Source organism: Seriola aureovittata, chromosome 22 (assembly GCF_021018895.1).
Source record: "Seriola aureovittata isolate HTS-2021-v1 ecotype China chromosome 22, ASM2101889v1, whole genome shotgun sequence".
Lineage (NCBI taxonomy): Eukaryota > Metazoa > Chordata > Actinopteri > Carangiformes > Carangidae > Seriola > Seriola aureovittata.
This window is the reverse complement of record NC_079385.1, coordinates 6,303,274-6,326,133: the sequence shown is the minus strand read 5'-3', so window position 1 is coordinate 6,326,133 and position 22,860 is coordinate 6,303,274. Positions and strand designations below refer to the sequence as shown.

The 22,860-nt window shown below is 41.5% G+C and overlaps 1 long non-coding RNA gene across 1 annotated transcript in view; it reads right to left on the bottom strand.

The window, feature by feature from the left end:
- The window catches only part of LOC130163320 (uncharacterized), a 91,644-nt gene extending 69,089 nt beyond the window's left edge, over nucleotides 1-22,555 (bottom strand). Inside the window, exon 1 of the long non-coding RNA XR_008826462.1 lies at nucleotides 22,261-22,555. This is a non-coding gene — a long non-coding RNA (uncharacterized LOC130163320). The remainder of the gene's footprint in view (nucleotides 1-22,260) is intronic.
- Between the last annotated feature and the right edge of the window lie 305 nt (nucleotides 22,556-22,860).

Here is a 22,860-nt window from a genome sequence, read left to right as displayed (position 1 = left end):
AGGCCTGAGACAGTGAACCAGTACAACACTAAAACCAACGAGCTGAAAGAAGCTAAAATGCTCCACAGAGCTGAGGGGAACTGCAGAGGTGGGCAATAATTCTTTCTTTCTTCAAATTCTCATCACTACAAGTTATTTGACCCATTGTTAACATAAAAATATCGATTAGTGCACCATTAATCACTATTTAAGATTCCTACCTGCCAATCAAATCTGTCAGATTGTTTCTAATTGAAGCTCTTTGTCTTCAGCCTCTACTCCTCACATCTTCTTGTTATGAAGCTACAGACCAGTCGTACAGGTAAAATTACCCACAACCCCACAGGTTCACAGACATAATATCATGAACGGCTTCATTCCTGTTACACTTGCAAAAATGAATGTGATGGAAACATCTGCTTTCATTTTATACTATTAATATAAAAAATATGGTTCGATTGAATTACAAATTTGGTAATTAATTCTTAAAATTACACATCATCCATTCTGTAAATGAGTGCACACACACACACACACACACACACACACACACACACACACACACACACACACACACACACACACACACACACACACACACAGTGCACTCACTTTGTCACTTTGTTCATTTGAACTACTTCTGATGGGTGAGGCGGATTTATGTGAGTTTTACTGGTGGAGTTTTTCTTAGATCAGACTAGCAGTTGTTTGAGCTGTGATTTACTTATTTTAGTAACATTTTATTTCAGTCCGTTTCCATTTTTGGTGTCAGGGTTTAGAAGAGGAAAAACACAAACTTAAAATCAATACTTGAAATGAATTTCTAATCCATGCTGTCTTAGTCTTCCTACAGAGCTGGAATGGAAAATAAAAATGTTCAGAATAAGTATGAGGCATTATTCTATTTAATCAACAAGTGCTGTAGTTTTACCCAAGCTATGTAATTGGCTGAAGACGTGTTGGTCATACTGATGTTTGCCACGCACACTGTAGCAAAGAAATCTTTTCATGCAGATCACACGCTGTGGTAACTGCTACATAAACGCTCAAGCACCCAGAGGACATTCCTTCCTGTTATTATAGGTGCTACAGTGATACATCGCTGTTGTACCCATTAATGTCATTAAGACTGCCCTCAGGAGGGAAATCGCTATGTTTAGTTATTGGAAATTTGATGAGGAATAGATCCGCGAGCACGTACGCCGGACCTGAGCTGACGTTATCAACAGTATCCAGTGCTTCTCACGCCAATAAAACTGAGACGTCTCTAATTAGCACCAAGATGGATCAGCGTTCCCCTGAGCTCCGTGAAACATCCCTCACAGCGCTGGGTCGGATTACATGTGGATAAGATAAAGGAAGCAGAAGAGATTCATCATTGATATAACACTTTCCTTGCTGTGCCTCTTTAAAGACAGTACACCCACCCTTCCCTGCTCAACATCTCATCACAACAGCCTCAGATCTCTCAATGCCCAGGCAGGTCAGACCGCGAGGCATCTGACGTCTAATGGTCATGACAATATTTTACTAATTAACCGAATGGCTCAGTTGTGGGGATACGCCATCATCACGACTACAACAAAGAATACGGTGAAAACGCACTCATCTGGAGGTGACCCCAAAGTGATCACACCTAAAAACTAACAAAGCCTGCCAGGGCTGCTCTCTTGTGAGTGCAGGGCTGTTTTCCACTTTCCCAGTCCACGTCCATGGCAACGAAGAGAACCACGCTGTGAGAAACAGTCACTAATTATACTTGTGTTTGGATACACACAATTATTTTACGCCTCATCACTGAGAAAAAACAATGTGCACGGAGCAACTTCAGTTTCAATCTTGGACACATGTCGCATTAATCATATCATAACCGTTCCCTTTCTCCGAAGCGACAACTCTGTTTAAACGAGATGAGGGTCCCATGTGATGGGACCATGTGAAAGTAGCAGTTTATATTGTCTTTTCTCCATGACCGTTCCACAAAGTTAATCACGTTGTTATTGTAACCATGACAACAAAGAGGGTCTAATGTTGAGGGAGTACTTATTCTAACCCAAGTCATGAACTTTTCCTAAACCTATTATAGTAACCATGGCAGCGAAGGTGGGTACGCTGCTGCTGGTACAGTCCACATGTTTATTATTGTAACCATGACAACCAAGGTCCAGTATGCCTGCTGCAGTAGGGGCGCTATTTCAGGAGACACTTCGATGGGTCGTATCAGAGGGTTGAAAAAACAACTTATGTGGTTGTTCAGGTCGGAGGACTGGTTGTGTCTGGTTGAAGTTGAGGTCACACAAATGTATCCATATGTATGAACTGCTCAGTGTTGTAAAGCACATTAATGTTATAAACCCTAAGATTTTCACTGTTGCTTCCTTTAAATGTATTTACACTTATCAGTTATGACAGTTTACATTGTTAGGTCCACAATTTCTTTGCTCGACTTAAAAGTTACACAGGGATTCACAGGATGACACGTGTGTGTGTGTGTGTGTGTGTGTGTGTGTGTGTGTGTGTGTGTGTGTGTGTGTGTGTGTGTGTGTGTGTGTTGGATGAAATTCAGAAGACCAGAGTCGAAGCATGTTCACATGCATTTTATTCTCAGGGTTTCCACCTGTGTATTCCAAGCCCACCAGGCGTTTGTCAGGTGTCCTGACGTAAACAGCTGATCCTGGACGTTTTTAAAAAAAATGAAACATATCTGTGTTGATGCAAGTACAGAGCTGAGCACCAGTGACCACAAGTCAACCAGAACGGAAATCTGAAAGATTATATAACTAAGAGATTTTCAGCCTCTTCATATCTGACCTTTGACCTCTAGAGGTCAAAGATCAGTTGTGACCTGACCCACAAAATTTAAGCAGACTGAATATATTCTTTCAGATTTAACTGTGCTCTGACAGAGGAAGTATAACTCCATTCAGTCCTGCATGTTGATGGTCACCAAACTTTGTCGCTTTACCCTCGACCTTTAGGTACCTGTACCTGTCGCATTGCTATTCAATACATAATACGCACATTCAGTTCTTACAGCTGAACTCAACAGTGACTGCACTTTCGGTCAATGAATCATTTAAAGCACAATAAAGTGGCATGAAAGCAAAATCGGTGAAGATGCAGCAGCATTGATGTTCATTTTATATCACAATGCGTCACATCAGCAGTTAGTTAGTTTTGTGGGAAATTATTTGTCACAGCTTTTCTTTCAGAGGAGTGAGCAGCTTTGCATTATGCTACAGCCACAGTTAAAGAGGCTCAGATACAATGAACTCCAGCGCATCTGGAGCTGCATAATGTGTGCAGAAATGATTTTCCCTCAGCGTCGTCTCTTCATTGTCTGACCGCTGACACTAAAACCTGATTCTATTGTGAAGCTAAAAATTGGTTAAAAATCTGGTAAAAGCAGGAGCAGATTAGACGCTGCTGAGCATCACATCACTGTAACAAAGCTGGTGAATGGATGAGTGGAGTGAGCCATCAGTGTCATGTTACCTGTGCGCAGCATGGACGGGCAGACAGCCGCCACGTAAAGCACAGCCTCCGATAGGCATTTGTGTTCACCGTCACTGCTACAGTTTTTGTATCTGAGCCTGGGATGAATTTGCCATCATAAAACCAACAGCAGCACGAGCAGACACACAATAACCAAATAAAATGAGTGAGAAAACACGGGCTTGTCATGAAAGCAAGCCATTTCAATGACTGTCAGATTTCTGGTGGCTCATCAGAACTGAATGAACGTGTCTTTTGTAGGTTTCGTCAACATCTTTGTTTCCTGACAGTGTCTTTATCCGACTGATCCAAACACGTCGTCTCGGTTTGCCTCTGGATTCATCAAGGCCCGGCTGACATCTTCTCTCCCAGTGTGAGCTGCTGTATCTGCCAGGATACAAAATCATAATTGAGCTTCTTACAGTGTTTTTTTTTTTTTTTGTGTTGTTCAATTATGAATCCATTTTCTTCCTTACAGTTTTCACGCTTTGAGGATTTTTCCAGTCGCGAGTTAATTCATTCAGTTACAGACGGTGGGGTTACTGCGTCTCAGGACTAAATGACCCGTATTTAGCACAAAGAAAAACTTCACTCTGAGGTATGTGAAGAAGAAAAAGCAGCAGCACAAATCTGGACTCAGCATTGGTCCCCGTTTCATCTCAGGGCCGCTTTTAACGAGATAAACCCACTACTGACAGTGACCTGAGATGAAAGTAGGAGACACAAAGCCGACGAGAGTTCAGGGAAAGTTCTTCAACACCCCACCTACCCACCCGATCATCCCCGCCTAAACCTCTCTCAAACCCAGTCCTGCTGCTGCTGAGAGATGGGAGGGGAGTGGGCAGGGCAGCAGAGTGCGGCGGTGGACTTGAAAAGTTCCTTCGCCTCTATTACAACTTTGTGGTTGATCCCACAAGGAGGCCTTGCTAGAGATGCCGGGATTGACGGCTCTAATCTCGCCGAGTCTCTCCGTCTCGCTCGAACTTGGCCTCTTCTTTTGTTCTTTAAGCCCCGGATTCTCCTGTTTCTACAACTCTATTTGGACACAGCGCTGGTTTCTGCTGAGGGGGGGCTGCTGCAGAAATGTAACAGAGGTCGAGGCAGCGGAAGTTCATCGAGTACGTCAACCTGCTGACCCAAATGTGAACAAATACAATGAATGAAATATCTACCATTAAATCAAGTTATTCAATATTTCATTTATTCTGGCTAAGTGGTAATTTAGTGGCTCTCAGCTGAGCTGTTTTTCATTCCTGTCATCTAATCAGGGATGCAAACTGAATACAATGAACTACCTGCAGTGACAGAGTGGAGCAGCGGTGGTACCCTGGGATGTAGTGCATTAATAACATCTGTCTGGATGAAAGCTAATTTGTTTTGGCTAAAGTGGGAACATTTTGTTAACAGCAAATTGTTTTATTGAAAGGGTTGTGAACACATATTCAAGAGCTGATTCTAAGCACAAAACTGTGTAACGTCTCAGTGTTTTTTCTTCTGGGAAATGTCAAGAGCACCAACAACACAAGAGGGTGGAGAAAGGAAAGGTTCTTGCAAACATACAGCACTTCCACGGTATAAAGCACCAAGTGTCCATGTCATGAACGCTCACATTAACACTAATTAGTTGATGCTGGTAACTATGGTAACTTTTCATTAATAAGGCGTAAACCCAGAGCCAGTTTCTTTCCTTTCTTATTTAAACTTTAGAGTAACCTCAAGGAAACGAGCCGAAATCAAGTGACCACAAGGTTTTTCTACAGTGAGTAGGGAAGAATTCTTTTGAGAATCCTTTTAGGCTACAATCTGATAACCTGGCCAATCACAGTATTCATGGTAACCACAGTCTGCTTGGTGAGCCCCAATGAAACATGCAGGATTTAAGACAGGAAGAAGTTCATCCTGAAGCTGACTCATCTGATGCAACGTAGCCACCAGAGCTAGAGAGACTTGACCTGTTACCATTAAAGAAGAAGTATCTGGTGTGAGATTATAATTTTCACAATTATTAGATTATTGAGCATTGACAGACTGGAAAAACCTGCTGTCTGGCCCGACTTCTAAAGACTTGAGACTTGATTTAGCCTTGGTTCAAAGATTTAAAAACACTCTGGTCGTCATGGAGTTCAAACTTACTGTTAGCCTTAGCTTCACATAAGGAGGCACGATTGAGTTGACTGACTTGTCAACATTCAAATTTGACTTGTTCACTTTCATTTAATTCTTGTGGCTTTAATAAATTTCCAGAATATTGAAACAAACTTTACAAATGTAATTGCTTCAACTCTTTATTGTCTGGATAACAACCCTAAAATAGCTAGCTAACTTATTAACTAGTTAGCTAGTCTGCTAACTTTCCCAGATTAGAGAAATCATATTTAATGAACAGAAACCATTCATGTTATAATTTGAGCATTTCTTCATGACTTTTGCTTTAAAAAAGAAAACCTTCATGTGATTCTAACTTTGTTTAGATTTAAAGACTACACGTCATTTTCATGAATTACATGAATTAATTCATGAATTATTCCGAATTGCCTCATTGATGTCACTAGAGTGAGACCATGTTTGCTATTAGTTATCCTGTGTAACACAGCCACACCTCATTAACAGTGTTAGTTAGATAACAGGGTTGCTAATGAACATCTCCCCCGCTGCTCCAATCAACATATGGGGGAGTGACAGTAAATCCTGACCCCCTCTCACTAACCCTTTGTTCGCTGTCTCTTCATTAGTATGTGAAGCTGTGTGATTTATAAAAGGCACAGCTCTGCAGCACTGATCCTCTCTCCAGCAGGGAGACTGTTTGTTTTGCAGATAGAAACCTTTGCTGTGATACATTAATACAGCTTGTTGCTGTGGCACGCTGGCTCTCTTATTGAGAGCGCTCCATGGTAAGCACCTGTAAACCATCAGCCAGATGACAGGGTATCCCCTCATCCTCACAGATGCCAACACACACAGCAGCAGCTCGGCTGAAAACTCAGCCAGTGGAGATGGTTTCATGGTTTAACATGTGACCAGAGCCAAGCTGCCAGGATATGTACTACTCAAACTGAAATGACCGAACTGTGAAAATTAAAGAATTTCCAGCCACTTTTCTTTGTATTGGGACCTGTACTCAAGCTAATGGCGTTCCCTGATTGCCTATTGGTCAAGTTATAGCCACCTGGAAGATAGATCTAGGCTATTCATCCATCATTGTGTTTACAAGAAAAAAGGTTATAATACGTCCTCTGACCAGCTACGTCTTCAGGGCAGACTGGAGGCCGCAGTGAGTCTCTATTGGAAAGTGACGGGACAGGCCGGAAGGGGCTGGGGTTAGCTGGTTAGCATGCTAATTTAATTAGAAAAAAATATGAGATAGAGACAATGGCATTGCTAAGTAGCAATAGCAAAACCTACAAATAGCTCCTTTTTACAATGCAAAAATATGTTATTAAGGAAACCAGCAGCATGATTAACAAAGGTGCTGCTGCTTGTAGCTAACTGAGGCCGGTCTTGGATCATCATGTTAGCATGCTAACATTTAGCTCTAAATACAGTTTTTACAGTAGTTTTGTATGAATCTGCTTATAAGCCAAAGTATTGGACACATTAAAATGATCTGATGATGGTGATAACTGATTAGTGAAGTGTCTGAACCAGATTTCATGGATCAAAGTAGTGGACTGACAAACTGATGTCTCTGTAGAGCTATGACTAAAAATCAGTTTTACATGCAGAGTACTTGTTGCAGTTACGATTGCAAAAAATCAAGCACAACAGAAGAGCTGAATATATCTTTTTCAGCTATATTAAAACCTAATCCATCTCATCCATCTAGGGCCATAGAAAACTTACAAATAGCCCCTTTAATGTCAACTCACTTTTATTTTTGTTAAGATGATTAAAACTGTCTTGTCTTACCAGTAGGATCATTTAAATGCAAAATCATTTTCTATTATGCAATACTTTACTTGAGGTGACTCATAAAAAGGTAGTAATCAATATGTATGTAATAAAGAAGTGATGATTAGTTATTGGTTATGTGCCATTTCTCATCCGATTCATAAGTTAATCAGAAGTGATTCATCAATAATTTACAAATGTCTACAGAATAATCATTTGTCATAGCCTCGTTATCACATCAGGAGCCTATTAGTCATTATCTACTGACTCAAAGACATTCAGCAACTATTTGTTATTCATTCACCAGTTAGTGCAGTAAGTTCCTGATTTGTTCCATACTTGGTACAAGTGTTACCAGAGAGCTAGTAATCAGCAGTTGAGACTGAGCGCAGGTCCTAATGACTGTTGTCTGGTATTAAAACTTCATGGACCTTTCCACAAGAATAAAGAGAATGGATTGCTCTATCAGTGTGCAGGCTGAATCGGGATGACACTGTCTGAGGGAGCAGATGCCACGGTGAATTTAGAGCCTCTCTCATCTCTGCGCCACTCTCAGTTAAAACCAGGAGGCACGGTCGGTGTTCCCCTCCTCAGCACTTTACAGGAAGGAAGGAACCGAGCCTGCTGTTGGCTAGAGATCACTGTCGGATCTTGACCACAAGTGTCAAGTGCCGTGCGTGTGATCTGTGCGATTGTGCCAGGCAACAGGAACCGTCAGGCCAAAGTCACAGATGGTGTTAGAAGCCGTTGGCGCTCTGCAGTCACTGAGGCTCAAGAAGCTCTGAGCTCCAACACAGTCTTCATTGTGATTAAAAGTAGAACCAGACATCTGCACTGTAACACACAATATTATACAAATATTATTCCAAGCAGCTTTCTATGTTGTAATTATTTGTCTGAATCTGTACGCTGCCGTTTCCAACCTCAGCGGCTGGTTAAATAAAGTTTAGTCAAAGTAAATGATTGGTTTCCTCTGGGTCCGTTTTGTTGGAGACCCAAACAAAGCTAAAAAAGGATGTAAACACTGGATTTACATTCCTGAAGTGGACGGAAACACGGCGTCAAGCTAAAGTTGCTACATGTCTGCCGGAACCAGACAACTGTTTGTTAGCACATTTTCGATATCAACATGAAGAAACCATTATGCAGCTAATATGTAACACTGGAGCGCTTCAGTCTTCAACTGAGATACAAAACTAATTTCTTGTGAGTGAGAGTCTCTGTGCAAATGGGCGAGAAATAAAGAATTTAAAATGAATAGAATGAGTTGTTGGTGAACTTTTCTGGTCTTGTTTGATAAATTTGTATTTATTTTTGCCTTAAGATATCATATATAATATTATATGATATCAACAAGTTGTTGGTCTTTGCCATTCAGAATGACACTATAATATGTGTAATTATAACCACTTGGCTGTGGCTAGAGAATGATGGGAAACAACTGATGTCATTAAGATCCACAGAGAAAATGGGTATTTGATTATTTATTTAAACAAATTATGCTCTGAAATAAATTTTCTCTCCTGCTTTTATTATTTCTGATTATATTATTACTCATTTTATGTGCATATGATGAAAGTCAGGCAGAAGGGCCCCACTGGGTTTCCTGCCTTTAGGGCCCGTGTTGCTTCTCCTCTGATGCTGTGTGAATGCTCCTAAAACAAGTCAAAGTAAATCCAAAGCTTGTGATTTCCTGAACGTCCTGCAGACTTCTCCGTCCTCTCGCAGTCGCCATGATCTCCGCGTCCCCGGGGGTTTCTCTTGTCTCTTCATCATACACACTGCCACTGCTGGGGACAGGGAGTCAAGAAGGTTCAATAGGGACGGTGGCACCTCACGGAAACCAATTATACACGGGCTCCGAAGCCTTCATTTCTGCGCCGGAGCTTCTGATATTCCGTGATGAATTAGCACAAGCAAATGAGAAAGGGGGAAGGGGAAGCGACAGAGCGAGAGACTGAAAGAGAAAATCCAGGAGGAATTCTTTGCCTTAACTCCCTCAGGGCGTTCAGTGTGTTGGTGGAGTGCTGTACGTTTCTCTGGCAAGCGCATCTCCTCTCTTCCACCCACGCCAGTCTCGAACCGAACGAAAGTCCCAGCGGAGGAGTTCCTTCATCTAGCCACAGTGTGCGCGCTCGTGTTGCACACCTCCTCTTAATTAAACAATGGCAAGTGCTGAAAATGTTGTTTGACAGAGACTGCGGAAATTAACTTTGTCTGTGGAAAGGAAAGCATGAAGAGGTTGATGCTAATCTCTCGGGATATAAGGTCATTAAGCAGGGAAACGGACTGAGCTCACCGCGCTTCACATGTTGCTTCTCTTTGGTTTCACTGTTACTCTGGACATCGCTTCATCGTGGCTCCTGTGTTTCAGTTTTCATTTGGGCCAGGATCTTTTTTCTACCTCGTCTTACATCGAGCAGAAAATACATCATGATTCAAACAATGCAGAAGCAGATCTCTAGAGACAGGAAGCATCCAAACCAGACTCCATCATTCTCTTCATCAGAACCACTGGGATAAAAAGTCTGGTTTACCTGCATATGTCTTTGGTGCATCACTGAGTGTGTTCACCAACATGCACACACACACTGTACATCACACACTGGTACTGTACACCCTGATCACGGCAATCTGTTTCAGGCAGAGGGTTGTTTACAGCCTAAACACTGCCCAGCTCAAAGTCATGTGATATATATATTTTTTTAATGAACCAGTTTTTATTGAAATGATGTGAAACATGGGCCTCATCATTCCACAGCGCACACACACACACACACACACGCGGTCAGCTTTGTAAATTAAACACCCAGACTCCTTTGTCTCATGATGACACACGTTATGGAAAAAACAGTCAGGTTATCTGCTGTACAAAAAGACAGTGGAAATCTAAGTGTCTCCAATGGGTAACTATTCACCTAATGGCATTGATTGATTAGGATTCAATCCACAAGGCTACGATACAGGTATTGATATGCGTCAGTACACATAATCCCTTACAGAAAAAAGTCACGTGTGACCACACGTACATGTGATTTTTGCACATGTGAAAGTGCTTCCCCCTCATCTGTTTACCAGTGGTCCCAGTCCAGTGTTACATCTCTTCACATCAGCAGAGGAGAGAGTGACTGATGCCTGTTCTCAAACAGACTGGAGTCCAGTAGCGTTAGGTTGCCATTAATGTCTGTAATGTTATCCAATATACACTCTCAATTAAGGAGTAATCTGCATATTAAAAAAAACATAAGCTTAAACTGAATAAACTAATAAGTTATTACAGGTAAGTTTATTATAAGATAACAATCTCTATTTAAGGGATGATGGTTAATATACAGTTATTGTATCGGTATTGGCCACAGCACACGTTATTATTGATTATCATTAGAAAAACTATTCAAACCATGGCAAACTTTTCCTTTAGCTCTGTGCGTCGCAGCTGTCAGGGGATGTGGACTGCCTGCATGGATGAAGGAGCAGCAGCCGCCTCGCTCAGAAAATCTATAATCTATGTCATATTGTCCCATTAAGACGCACTGTGCTACACACATACATGTCGCGTTATCTTTGCTACAGTGACTTCTCTTTTCAAAGTATTTCAACCTGTCCACTATAACTACAGTCCAATGAATGGAAACAAGAACCACGATTGAGTGCTGCAGGGATGCTGCAGGGTATTTTTGTAGACCAACCCTGAGGTTATCACCTGGTTCCCTCACAAAGAGCTGATGGGATTTTTCCATTGACTTTTATATTATTACACACAGACAAAATTTTTGATATTGATGTTTTGTTCAGCAGGACAATCTTCAAAAAAAACACCACTTTTATGATTTTTAAAGCTTTAATACAATTACCAGAAGTAAAAAGATAATGGTAGACTATAAACAAACTACACGACGGTCACATGACTTCAACGTCTCCACCACTAAACTTCCAACTTATTGTTTGATTTAGCTCTGACCTCTTCTACAAAAGACTTTCCTCTTACAAAGTCAGTAATAGTTTGTGCAAGAGCATGAGTATAAACACAAAGGGGCTGTGAAGGTGGATTGGTGAGTAGGTTGGTTTTCATGTTAAGTGTGATGATGTTTAACGTCCCTGACAACCTCTGTATTCTCATTTAGCCTCTTGTTAGAAACAGACATCAAATTTTTTTAAAAATTAAAAAAAATAAAAAAAATAAAAAAATCAGGACGAGTATTTACTGATGTATTTTATGTCATAAAATGAAATGTGAAAATGACATTATTTCAGTCATCTAACCAAAAACCCTTTCAAAGAACCCACAGACTTCAGGAGGAGGGAACAGGAAGTGCTTACTAATAGCTAGCTAATTTCCTGTTTTAGGGCTCATTCCTGCAGAGGTCGATGTAGTCACACATCTCTCATGAGCTCATCATTAATGGACAGCTTCATATATGAAAAATAAAAGTTGATTTCATCTACATGAAAATGCCTGATGTTAAATTAAGGGACAAGGTTCAGGAAGCATCACTGACTGCACAGGAGCTTATTCCAACCAATCGGTAACCAGCAATTTTACACTGTTCTCCCTAGTGACATGGCTTTCAAATTCAGTTAAGTATTAGTGTATGAAACCATATTCCGTGAGGTTGAGAAAGGTCTGTGTGATAAAAGCTTCAGTTCAAACTGTTTAAACTCAGAGTTTGGTTGGACCGAGGCGGAGCGCTCCACAGATTCTGCTCGACATCTTTGCAAATGTGATTTATGCTCACGGCGCAGTGAGGAGCTCAAATCTTTAATTACCGTGCAAATTACTGGCCACTGTAATTCATCAGTACACAACCAGCAGAACCTCGTTTCCACACTAATTTAATGAATAATTGCCTTCTTGGAAAACCTGCCTCTCCTAGTATAATGGCAACGGCCTCGGAGGAGACGGCCACTAATGTTGAGCCGAGCTCGCATGTTCAGCCAGAGCTGCAGCCGCTACCTGTGTCTTTAATGAAACTCGTGACGCCACCCTGAGGATCAACCCGCTTTAATTGCATTGACGTTCACATCTTTATGCTGCAGGGAATTCAGCCATTGTTGAACTGGTTGTCTGTGATCTCTGGTGCTTTTCTGTTCCGATTCACACGGCAGAGGATGAAGGGGGCTCTTTCACTTTCCTGCCTTCATTTGGTCCCAGCTTGAGGGCGTCCACTCGCCTCAAACTCACGTCAGTATTTGTGAGGTAAGGCAGAGCACGATTTAATGAAGAATTATATTCTGTGTCAAATATAGAACAATACCCTTTTGTGTCGGTGTCTTTTAAAGCTGCAGAAGATTTTGATTTGAAGTGTTTTCCTCCTTTGGGATTGTGTCTTCATCACAACATCTCAGTCTTGTGTGTAAATATTTCACTTTTTCCAACAGTTAGAAACCAGATCTTCATCCTGCTGTGCAGAAATGCTGTTTCAGTGAACATGCGATCACTGATTACACCGTTGCAATCTATTTCTTTACTCGCCAGAGACCCACAAACATAAATCCAATCCCTTCTCTATTGATTCAGGCCTTCATGTTAACTCCTCTTCCTTCAATAGAAAGAGAAGAACCCGGAGGAAAGCTGGTCCAACGCGCTGACCTTCACTCGCTCCAAAAACACAAGATCCTGGAACCGTGGACTCGTACCCAATCAATTACTCGGTGGCTTAATTGATTTGCAGAGGTAATCACTGGGCACACATCCACCAGGGCCCAGTATTTGATGTTTTAATAAATGGTTTTACAGCAGAACTGGACGAGCGCATCGATTCAGCCTCCGTAACCTTGATTATAGCACGAGTTGGGGAAAAAAAAACAGGCGCGATTGGTCGGGCTTACCTTTATTGTTTACACTGGAGTGTTGCACAGCGGCAAGGTAAAGATCAAAGCCGACCACATGACTCAATTTCCTCTTACAGGAAGAAAACTGAGAGCAGGCGCTGACTGTAGATCTTATAACACTGCAGTAAAATGTAAAAATAAATGCGAACCAGAAACAGCCTTTTGCAGTCACCTACAACTGACATTTACCATGATGGATACACTACACAGGACAAACTCCTCAACACTGAAGCAGCTGAGTCACTGTCACTGATCATTGTTTTTTTTTTTGTTGTTGGTGAAGGTTGTTGAAAATCTACACTCGTAATCATCCTATTCCCTCCTCTAAGACAAAACCATTTGCTCTCTGCTGAGAGGATTTAGAAATGTTTGAATTTGGAAATTTATAATATAATTAATTTGAAATTAGATGGTTCAGTATTGGAGAAGAGTCACCAAGCATCAGTCACCTTAAAGTTCCTCTTCAGACATGTTTAAAACTCTGTAAAAATCCTCTGCTGTGATTAATATTTTGTTTAACATATTTCCCACATAAAAAGTGAAAAAATAATTTTTTCAAAAATCAATAACTGGGTCTGAAGCTCATCTACTCTTACTTTGTCATTGAGAAATCTGGACCAGGCCTTGTGCCCCGCCCACCACCTGCTTGCTCCAGGTGGACAGGTGAAAGAGCAGAGAGTGTCAAGATGGTTAGAGGAGGAAACATCAGAGAGACTCAGCCTCATGTTTGAGCCTCAGTCAGACCCAGACTCAGATGAGGAGTCTGTTGAGACCAGAATCAGAGACTAGCAGACGGATCAGAACTGTTAGCGCAGTTAGCATCTTTTATTTGTTTATGCTTGTAACTGGCAGTGGCTGACACGATGTTAGTGGTTGTGCTAATGCTAACTCTGTTTCTGTACCGACAAGGTTTCAGGTTTATTTAGCCCCGTCCCCCGTCCCCAAAGTTGACAGGATTGGTTCCTTAGGTTTATGACATATGAAACCCTGGCTGTCTGAAGCTGTTTTTATGAGACTGTCATTGGTTCACTGCAGTTCAAGGTGGAAACACTCAGTCATGCAGTTGACTGTGTATGTCACTCATGATATGTCTGTATTATATAAAACAAACATCACATAGGTCTTAACAAGGTTAAACACTTGATTTTCATCAGAGGGGGTTTTTAATGGCAAATTGAGATGACGCAATAATCCAATCCAACAGATGACAGGAACAAAAATGAGCATTAGCTGCTCGTTTTAATCTGTGTAATGTGTCATAGTGGAAGACACCTGGAGCACCTCATGACGTCCCGACTGAGGCACCGGTGTCTCGATCATGTTTTTTATATTCTCGCCTGGTTTGTTCCTCTGTGACATGTTTAGTGTGTGCTTTCTTTCTGTGCTGTCCCGGCTGCCGATCAGTGAAATAAACATGTGATGACTAAAAGCTACTGTAGAGACTGCGATGCTTTAATGCAGTCAACTTCCCCTGGGCTCCGTCGGCAGAGCCGCCCTCACGGTTTAGTGTCTCCGTAACACAGAACTGATTAAATGTGATCAAAACCTCAACCTGTCAAATTAAATACAGGTGTGACACTGTGCGGTTTGTTTATTCATAAGTCCAATGAACATGAATCAAATGTGACATTCTCACAAGCAACAGAGATGTGCCAGGGTCAGCTACACCACTGAACTGAAGCTAATGCAACAAGACAAATCATCTCACTCCTGTCTGACAGATTCTTTTTCAAGTGAAATTCTGCGCGTCTTTATTCACTTTAAGTGAGTGATGTCTCTCACTACGGATGAAAGCCTCTGTCACGAGTCAATGTAAATACAAATTTACCTCATCTTCAGAGAACAAATACGAGAGCTTTTCCACATTATACACCTGTGTGTTTGTTGGTGACACAAAGACACAACAGTAGCCACAGACTGTTTCCTCTGTTTTGATTTTTAATGGATGTAAACTATTGATGTGTTTTCTAATCAATTCAGAATTTTCATAGGACAAACTCTCCAACTCATGGCCCACTCGACAAATCTCAAAAAAGTTTGGTGGCCCACATCCGGCCTGGAACAATACGCAGGCCAAATAATATCTGCTCAGAGCACTTTTTATTTTAACGATAATGATGGAACATTCAGGACTGAACTGAAAACAGGGGAAACTCAATTTTTCTTTTGTTTGACAGAGTAGAGATCACTTCCATTTTGATACTCCAGTTATTGCCATGGATGTCATCCTTTAGCGCGCAATCACACTGAAATAGCAAACAAGTATATGATGTGGTCCAACAACATAAAAGCTCCTGATTGGTCTATCACAGTGATAGGACTTAATAGGGTTGTGACGATGAATAATATCGGTGGTCGACGATCATCAGAACTATCGCAGATTTCTCATGCCTTTGCAAATGTCAAGACAATATTTGATTTTGAATGTAGTAATTCATTATTTGTAGTGTTCAATTAATTGCAACACGTGCGCGCGCGCGCACACACACACACACACACACACACACTGAAATGAAGCTGCTTGTGTGCAGGAGCTGCGCTGTGAGTTACGAGCGGAGGAGATCCACAGACAGAACATGTCATTTAGTTCAGTTTCTTATCCTGCTGCTTTTTTAGTTGTGAAAAGAAGTTTAGGACAGTCGGTGAGAGAGATGTATTGTTTGTGATATTTATTTTAACAAAGCCATAAAATGTATTTTTCATCTCACTGTAAATCACTCAGGTTATCCATGAAAGAGCGAGAGAGGTCACTCCTCTTCCTCATAGGGTAACGGAACGTGATGGAACACAACGTCAAAGATCTTACTACAAGAAAAAAGGATAAAAGGAATTTTTCAACATTTCCAATGTTTTAAAAGATAAAAACTTTTTATATTACATCTTTTCTTCAATATTGCAGTTTTGTAAATGATTTGTCAGCCCATTTGCAATCATGGTCCACTAGTCCACCATGCCCCACAGGTTGGGAACCACTGAATTAGAACGTCATGAAACTATGGGTGAGTAGAAGTGTAGTATGAGTCGAGTTGCCCTGGGCTTAGGTTAACCCTGCAGGGTTAACTTGGTGTGTGTGTGTGTGTGTGTGTGAGGGAGAGAGGGGGGGGGGGGGGGGGAGAGAGAGAGAGAGAGGCACTTAGGTCTCATTTACCACAGTCTAATGGGCAGGTCTAACAACATAGTTTGAGTGTGTTATGAAACTTTGCTCCCGTGAGTTTTACATATTAAACTCCTCTGGATCTTTGTTCAGCTAACTTGAATAAAAACTATGATCATTTCTTAGAGAACAAAAAGTCTGCAGTTAAACATGTTCACGGCTCAGAGGCTGCTTCAGCCTCTGTACACAGCTCCCACCTTCACACTCTGCCTCAGTCAGTGTGGAGGGAACAGCTGAACCGGCCAGCTCTGAAGACCGTTACAGGGCAGGTCATCTGTCACTGTGTCCCAGCTGAACCACAGACCTGGGCTGTGGTCCAAAAGTTTTTTTTTTTTTGCTTAGGAAGGTTCCTAACTGAGTGAAATGATCTGGAAGTATCTGAGCGGCAGCCACGATCAGAGCTGCTCGAATTCTCTAATGATAAGGAAAGGAGATTCAATGCTTCCTCTCTTATCTCCTTTAGCATAGGAAACACTGGACCCTTCTTTACGAAAGGAAAGGAGTTAATGCTGTCCAACAATTCCTCACCGCAGCAACATTTAAAGTGACGCGCTATCGTAGTTTCACTATGGCAGACCCACATAAACGTAGAAACAAGAGAGAAACTGTTTTATGTTTGTCACATGATCCAGAACTGATGGAAATCCTTGTCTGATTGACTGAAGTCCAATTCCATAATTATAGATTTATCATCTTTCAAATCCAGTCAGGAGTCGTCATCATCTACTGCCTCTATGTATGTTCCTTTCATGTCATCTTATTTCGGCATTTCAATCCTGTTTTCTTTGTTCAGTTAGTTTAAACTAAGTTTTTCCTCGACGTCACGACGTTTTCCATCGAGGTCGAGGAGAAGTGGTTCGGAAAGGAGATTATTGTGACTTTTCGACCGTGAGCCCCGGTGAGACCGACTCTGCCTTCCAGCATGAGAGAAACAGGAAGCGACAAACTTCCTGTTTATGAGACTCACACAGTCACACCTGGAATTGGATTTTTCTTCATCTTCATCTCTGGTGCTCATACCTGCTAAATTTACTAAGCATGAGACATTTAATTGGTGGGAGTGTTGGTGGGGGAGCTGCTTGTTTTATTGATTTTTTGTCCTTTTTAAAACAGTGAATATTTTTACTTTTATTGTCAAGAAATCGTTGGAGGGCATTCTTTCATTTTTCTACAGTGAAAATAAAACAGCTGGCTGGTGAGCAGCTGTTCCCTCCACACTGTGCAGACTGAAGGTAGGAGATGTGTACAGAGGCTCCAACAGACTCTAAACCCTTTGATTACTGAATTAATTTGATTGTTTATCACTAACAGATCAGACTGGGCCAAAGAAGAAATAAACGTTTACAGATATAGTTAAATCCATCTGCCTTATTTAATTGGGGACATAAATGAGTTTGCCTCATTAACAATCAATTGTCAGATAAGAGTTTTTTGTTTTTCATGATAAAATTGTCTTTTAAAACCAGAGTAAATTATTTAAAAAACAGATTAAATAAACACCAATTTGCTTGAATTAAAAATCAAACAACACAATATAAAGACTTAATTTAAAACCGCTGAGCTCCCACTCCTGTCTGCTGCTATTCAACGACTGGCCAGACACAATCCCAACTATAAAATATAATGAATAATACTGCTCAGCTCTCAGGCTCCACTGGAGAACAAACATTAAACCTGATGAACAAATCTGTTAATGAAAACAATGTCCGACCCATTATCCCTTCAGAAGGCTGCGGCCTTCAACAGTAAATAGCCTGTAATGTCACTGAAGAAACACCAAACAGGTTCAAGCAGCTTTCCTGCTTTTAAACGACATCACACACACACTTGATTTGTTCACTGTAGCTAACTTCAGAACAGCAGCTGGAAACATCTGCTCAGCCGGGACACATGTCTTCATTAGTCCAGGAAATCAACATTTGAAGCAACCATCTACACTCAAAGCAAGAGTGGGGTGGGTGGGGGTCGTTACACCGGTCATCACTTCTGTGTTGATTACGTCTGAAGTGAGTTTAATTAGAGCGCTGCCTGTCCTGGATGTTAGCGCTACAGCTCCAGCGGTGCTCTCAGCTGTCTGACCCCCCCCCCCAGTCTCAGACAGCTCGCTGCACTACACGACTACACCAACTTCAGGCAGCACTGTTCCTTCCTTGGATGGTGAGAAGGTGCGTTTGTTTTACGGGTGGACAGCCAACACGTGTAGCACCTCGCCACCTGTAAGTGCTGCTGAGCATTTCGGTAAACTGCAGCACATTTTCTGACAGTTACGCCACACGTCCTCATCTTCTTCATTGGTGTTTAATATGTTTTCAATTGATTAAATTATTAACTTATTGAATTATTATCAATCACTGACATCCCTACATTTAATTTAAAGTATTTTACGCACCATACAGAAGCAAAAGAAAGAGTAAAAAAAACGTCTGGAAAGAGCTTAAACATTGAACCTGAAATTTACACTGTCACTTGCAGAGGTCACAGACTCGAGATGTAAGAAATGATTTATTGAAATAATCAAATAAGCTGAGAGCAAACAAGGAATAAAGCGAGTCAATGCTAAATCAAGACCGGCATAAAAACAAATAAAGAAAAGAGCTGAGCTGTGAGGGAGCTAACGAGAGCTGACTGAAGGTAGAAAAGTAATTTCTAAAAGGAGAGGGTGATGTAGTGGTGCATGGCTGTGCCGGCTGCGGGGCCCGTGGCTGCAGCGGGCCCTCAGAGAGCTGCAGGCGGCCGCCGTCACCTGATTATTTTTCACCTTGTTTACGGCTGCACTCCTTCGTGGCCCTGCCTCCATCTCCCTCCCTGCATGGACCTGTCTCATTACGTCCATCTCAGCAAGTCAGTCAGCCGAGAGAGAGAGAGAGAGGGAGGGGGGAGAGAGGGAGGGATGGGCAGGCACAGGTAATACAAGGACAGGTGAGGAAAGACGATTAGAGAGAATTTAATGTTGTAGAGGAACATTGTCTCAATCCGTCCCGACAAGAGACGAGAAAGTGTTTAGTGTGGAAATCACTCTGAGCGTGTAAACTCATCTGAAGCAGGACGGGCGGCTGAAGGACACGGTAACACCTCGCATACACCTGGCTCTGCCGTGGACCAGGACTCACGTCTGTGAGAGGACGAGTCCTGCAGCACCTTCTCATCAGTGTGTCCTCAGTCACAGACGAGCCACGAGCTGACGCCATATTGGATTTGAACCCGGGGCCGCTGCGGTTAGGACTGAGCATTCATGGTACACGCTCTACCAGGTGAGCCATTGGGACTGACCTTCTCCAGTTTGGTCAGTAGCAACTTCAACTCCAAAAGGCTCTCACCTGCTCCTTCCTACTCAACTTATTACCAAACTAACTGCCAGTCATCTAAATGTTTTTGCCGAGACCAGTTGCCAGGCAATCAGCAGAAACTCCAGGAAGTTGATGGTTCCGACACATAAACCCCCATAAAATCACAACAATGTTTTTTTTACACTTATTACAGATTAAACAAGCAAGTTAAATCTATCTGTTAACTACTGAGCTAAGAGGAGCTGGTAGATTTTTTTTAACCTTTGGACAGAGCCAGGCTAACTCATTCCTTATGCTAAGCTAAGCTAACCATGGTTGCTACTAGGACGCAGAAGACCAGCAGACGCCCACAACAAACCAGCTCTCATGTTAGAGGAGCTAAGTCCCAAAATACTCAAATTTGCATTGCAGGAGGAAAGAGAAAATGGCACAATACGGGTTCCACATAGAGATGTATAGTAGCAGTAATAACTAGAGAGGCTCTCAGTCGAGTCCATACCTCCACCACAGGAGGCCAAGCAATCCTACAAATTAAAGAAACTAATAAAAAAAACATTCCTGCATCCGCGCCTTTAACCAGATCTGCACCAAAATTTAGTGTGTTCCTCCCTGGACAGTTCAGCAGTGTTTGTGTAATCCTGCTGAAAAATGAACAAGACACAGGTAAAAAGCTCTAGCTTCATATTGAACAGACAGATACAGTATGAGTGGTATCAGTTGTCTAATGTAACTCTCTGTAAGACAGTCAGTGTATTTCACAAAATTTCAAATTAATCCTTTAATAGCTAAAATACCTGGAGAGCTCGTTAGCGTTTTATCAGAGGTGGGAGTCAGTCACACAGGTTCAAGTCTTAACCTTTGAGTTTCAAGTTCCTGAGGTGAGAATCAAACCAAGGCAAGTGAAATTCTGATGATCTTTAGTTTCCATGTGTAAATCAGTTAAAAACTGAGGTCATGAAAAGTTTAGTTTTACTCTCAACATTAATGAAATCTGTTGCAGCTTTTTACCTGTGTCTTGTTCATTTTTCAGCAGGATTACACAAACACTGCTGAACTGTCCAGGGAGGAACACACTAAATTTTGGTGCAGATCTGGTTAAAGGCGCGGATGCAGGAATGTTTTTTTTATTAGTTTCTTTAAGTTGTAGGATTGCTTGGCCTCCTGTGGTGGAGGTATGGACTAGACTGATATGCCCCTCTAGTTATTACTGCTACTATACATCTCTATGTGGAAACCGTATTGTGCCATTTTCTCTTTCCTCCTGCAATGCAAATTTTAGTATTTTGGGACTTAGCCCCTCTAACATGAGAGCTGGTTTGTTGTGGGCGTCTGCTGGTCTTCTGCATCCTAGTAGGTTGCCAGGTTTGTGGGCATCGTGCTGGAAATCAACTAATCATGGCTCAGAAATAAAATGTCACATCTCAAATCTAGAAAAATGCATCTATGCATCTAATTCAAAATAAAAGTCCATTTGAGTCATCTGTCTCAAGTCTTGAATACCAAGTCAACCTAAGTTTTAGTTATTGATGTAATCAACCCCAACCCTTATCTCTGCTGCTGTCATGATAAAGTAAAAACACATGTTGGTAGATTTTTGATTATTTACAAGAAAAGCAATAGAGATGTAGAATCAATTCTGAGAGTAAGAAAAGTAAAACACAACTACCTGTTTATCAACTTCATGTTTTACATGGATAATGAAGCAGAACTTTACTCCCACTCAGCCCCACTGTATCCTGCCAGCTGTCCTGCCTCCTGTGGTACAAAAAAATATGCTCCACGCCTAATAACTGGAAAACCAAAAAGAATATGAAGTGTGATATATTTAGGAGGTGTGGAACCAGGGTATCCTGAAACAACATAAACATCCCAACACTAGATGTACAGACTCTAAACTCACGGGTAAAGAGTGACTATAAATAAAATGTTCTCCGTTACAGGGGCCAGACCAGGACCATTTGATTTAGAGAGACCAGTTAAATTAACTCTAAAACTAAGCACTCATTTAGATTAAAGGTCAGGTTGTTGTAGGAAATGAAAGTATAAAACATATCACCAACATGTCATTTAACAAAGTTAACAAATCCAGATTTGTACTTTTGTGGAATACACCAAACTCTAAGATGGCATATATCACAATGCACATATATGATAGATACATGACTTACTTATGTGTTCGCATGTATTTTCTAAGCATATAAAAATATACACAGCACTACAAAGGTAATATAGAGGAACAGACTAATGATGAAGCATCCACAGACTTAAAAATTCATGTTCAGGTATCAATGCATGTATCAAATACATGGCTTACAGGGTTTTATTAAAATAATGACTTATACAGCACAACCTCCAAACCAATCGGGACTGTCCATATTCTCACAGGCTACTGCCAGACTAACAGACAAACTCATTCACAATCAACAACCAGGACAAACCAGAGAAATTACACATTATTTACTCAAGCAGTTTAGAGCCACACCAAGCACAGTGTATGATAAAACCTCTACAGCACCAACAGCTGTACAGTGAGGAGCGATTAAACACTCAGACAGTCATGAAGAGACATTTAGCCATGAGGAAAGACACCAGCTAACAAAGAGACAGAGGGTGTGTTTGACTCACCTCATCTGAAGCTGAAGCCCTTTCTTCTTTGTGGTCCATGTCCATATGTGGTCCATATCCATAAACTCCAATATCCCACTGCACTCTTGTTTGTTTGTTGACAAAACTCCTGCTAACTGCTGCTAGCTAGCTAGCCTGACAGAGGCACAGTAGCTGCTATTAGCAATCCTGGAAAACAAGCTAGCTCTGCCAGTGGTTTCTTAAAGAAAACTGTAGTGAAGCTTCTGCTGCCACTTGTGAGGTCAAATGATAATTTGCTTCTCAGTTCATCTCAGAGTCCAGTTCATTCAGTTTCACAGACATCACAGTGAGTTAGACACTTCTAGTTGATTTCTAATCAGCTTCACCTGGTCTCTCTACTGGGTCACATGTCAGACTACACACACACACGCGCACATGCACACACATACAAACACACACACACTAACCTTTACTGGCCACTGCAACCCAGAGGGGGCGCTGTTTCACTCATTTGAACCTGAAATCAAATGAAAACCAAGGAAAAACACCATTATTTAGTATTTGAATATATACGTCCTGCAGTTGAGTACGGTTACACTAAAGAACTGTAACTCTGTGTTACTTTAATACTTCCACACC